This window comes from Notamacropus eugenii, chromosome 6 (genome assembly GCF_028372415.1).
Source record: "Notamacropus eugenii isolate mMacEug1 chromosome 6, mMacEug1.pri_v2, whole genome shotgun sequence".
In the NCBI taxonomy this organism is placed as follows: domain Eukaryota; kingdom Metazoa; phylum Chordata; class Mammalia; order Diprotodontia; family Macropodidae; genus Notamacropus; species Notamacropus eugenii.
Window position 1 is genome coordinate 288,728,805 of NC_092877.1, and position 3,193 is coordinate 288,731,997.

The following is a 3,193-nucleotide window of genomic DNA, read 5'->3' on the forward strand; positions in this document are numbered from 1 at the left end:
AAATGTAGGGGAAAAGGGGGGAAGTAAGAGGGAAAAAGTGAAGCTTACTCTCATCACATTTGGCTTAAGGAGGGAATAACATAGATGCTCAATGTGGAAAGAAAATCTATCTTACACTGCACAAAAGTAGGGGAGAAAGGAATAAGTGGAGTGTGGGGAGGATGATAGAAAGGAGGGCAAGTGGGAGGAGGGATAATTAGAAGTAAACATTTTTGGGAGGGACAAGGACAAAGAAGACAATAGGATCAATGGGGGGCAGGATAGGATGGAGGGAAATATAGTTAGTCTTTCACAACATGACTTTTATGGAAGTATTTTGCATAACTACACATGTATAATCTATATTGAATTACTTGCCTTCTCAGTGGGGATAGATGGGGAAGGAAGGAGAGAAGTTGGAACCCAAAGTTTTAAAAATGAATGTTAAAAATTGTTTTTACATGCACTTGGGAAACAAGAAATACATGTAATGGGATATAGAAATATATCTTGACCTACAAGACAATAGAGGAAATGGGGATAAAGGAAAGGAGGGGGTGTGATAGAAAGGAGAGCAGATTAGGGGAATGGGTAATCAGAATACATGCTGTCTTGGGGTGGAAAGAGAGAGATGGGAAGAAAATTTGGAACTCAAAATTTTGTGGAAATGAATGTTGAAAACTAAAACTAAATAAATAAATTTAACAAAATAAAAAAAAATGTATATTCCTTTTTATCCCAATTCAATTTTCTGCAGAGATCTAATATCTATGTCTAATTCTTCTAAAGTTCAATTCACCTCTTTACCTTCTTTATCATTTATTTTATGGTTAGATTTATCTAGTTCTGAGAAGAGAAGATTGATTTGCCCATAGTATAATTTTGTTATATATATATATATATTTTTTTTTTCCTGTAACTCACTTAACTTCTCCTGTATAAGTATGGATGCTATACCCCTTGGTGAATAAATATTTAGTATTGAACTGTTCATAGCCTTTGACCATTTATCAACTGAGGAATGACTTGTATTCTTGTACATTTGACTCAGTTCCCACATATTTTAGAAATGAGGCCTTTATCACAGAAACTAGCTGCAAAAATTCTTTCTCAATTTTCTGCTTCCCTCCTAGTCTTGGTTTCATTGCTTTGGTTTTTTTTTGTAAAAACTTTTCAATTTAATGTAATCACAATTATCCATTCTGCATTTCATAATGTTCTCTCTCTCTTGTTTGGTCATAAATTCCTGCATTCTCCATAAATCTGATGAACAAACTATTCCTTACCCCCAATTTGTTTATAATATCAGTCTTTATACCTAGATCATATACCCATTTGGACTTTATTCTGTTATGTGATGTCAGGTGTTTGTCTACACCAAGTTTCTGACAAACTATTTTCCAGTTTTCCCAGCAGTTTTTGTCAGTGAGTTCTTACCCTAGAAGCTGGCGTCCCTGGGTTTATCAAACAGTGGACTACTACAGTCATTGACTACTGTGTCATGTGTACCCAATCTATTCCATTATCCACCCTTCGGTTTCTTAGCCAGTACCAAGTGGTTTTGATGATTGCTACTTTATAATAAAATTTAAGATCTGCTATGACTAGGCCACCTTCCCTAGCATTTCTTTTTCATTAATTCCTTTGATATTTTAGACCTTTTGTTCGTCCAGATGAATTTTGATATTATTTTTTCTAGCTCTATAAAAAATTTTTGGTAGTTTTATTGTTATGACACTGAATAAGTAAGTTAACTTAAGTAAAATTGTAATTTTTGTGTTACTAACTTTGCCTACCCACAAGCTAGGTTTTTAAAAAACAGCGAATGCTTCATGAATTTGCGTGTGATCCCTGTGCAGGGACCATGCTAATCTCTCTATCATTTCAATTTTAGTATATCTGCTATGGAAGCAAATACATGAAGAGATTTCTTGAGTGACTGGGGCTACAACCCTGAGAGAACTGGTCAGACTATTTTTCTAACCAAGGAAAAGTCATCGGTAACAGTGATGGTTAGTGGTGATGCTGACTCTTCTCTATGACAGTAGATATGTTATAAATTATTTTTTATTTCAGTCTTACTTTTTTGTTTCACTGTTAAAAATTATATAACCAGTAACACTGATGCTTGTTTAAGCCTGAGAGATGGAGGTATGTGACATTAATATAGAGAAAAGAAAAAAGCTTATAGAAAGAAGACATTTTTCCAGTTTTTAAAATACTTTTTTTGTATTATTTTTTAATGTTTAACAATCACTGCCATACAATTGAGATTTTATCCCCCCCACACCTACCCCCCACTACCCCCCTCCCTCCCGACGACTGCATACAATTCTGTATATGTCCTACATATACTTTCCTATCGTGTACATTTTCACTATAGTCATGCTATGTAGTCAGACTAAAATAAATGGAAGAAATCATATAACAAATCAAAACATGATTCACAAAAACATACACATACACAAACATGATCTGCTACATTGTGCGAATGACTTCCATATTTCTTTCTCTGAGTGTGGAAGGCATTTTGCCTTAGAGAACCACCATTGGGATTTTTTTTTTTTAAGAAGTTCTTGCGTTATTACGAAATTCCAAGTCTACCAGAAAAAACTCTCACACACTGTGGTCGTTGCAGTGCACAAAGTTCTCCTGGTTCTGCTCCTTTCACTCAGAATCAGGTCATATAAGTCCTTCCAGGCCTCTCTGAAGTCTTCTTGTTCATCATTTCTTATGGCACAATAGTACTCCATTACATTCATATACCATAATTTATTCAGCCATTCCCCAATTGATGGATATCCCCTTGACTTCCAGTTTTTGGCAATTACAAAGAGTGCTGCTATAAATATTCTTGTACATGTGGGACCCTTTCCCATTTTTATGATCTCTTAGGGATACAGTCCTAGTAGCGATATTGCTGGGTCAAAGGGTATGCACATTTTTGTAGCCCTTTGGGCATAGTTCCAAATTGCTTTCCAGAATGGTTGGATGCGTTCACAGCTCCACCAACAATGAATTAGTGTTCCAACTCTCCCACATCCTCTCCAGCATTTATCATTTTCTTGTTCTGTCATGTTTGCCAATCTTATAGGTGTGATGTGGTACCTCAGAGTTGTTTTGATTTGCATCTCTCTAATCAATAGTGATTTAGAGTATTTTTTCATATGATTATAGATACCTTTAATTTCTCCTTCTGAAAATTGCCTGTTCA

General features: G+C 35.2%; 1 pseudogene; it reads right to left on the reverse strand.

Moving 5' to 3' along the window:
• Positions 1–1,793: 1,793 nt before the first annotated feature.
• On the reverse strand, positions 1,794–1,893 carry LOC140513005 (U6 spliceosomal RNA; annotated as a pseudogene).
• Between the last annotated feature and the right edge of the window lie 1,300 nt (positions 1,894–3,193).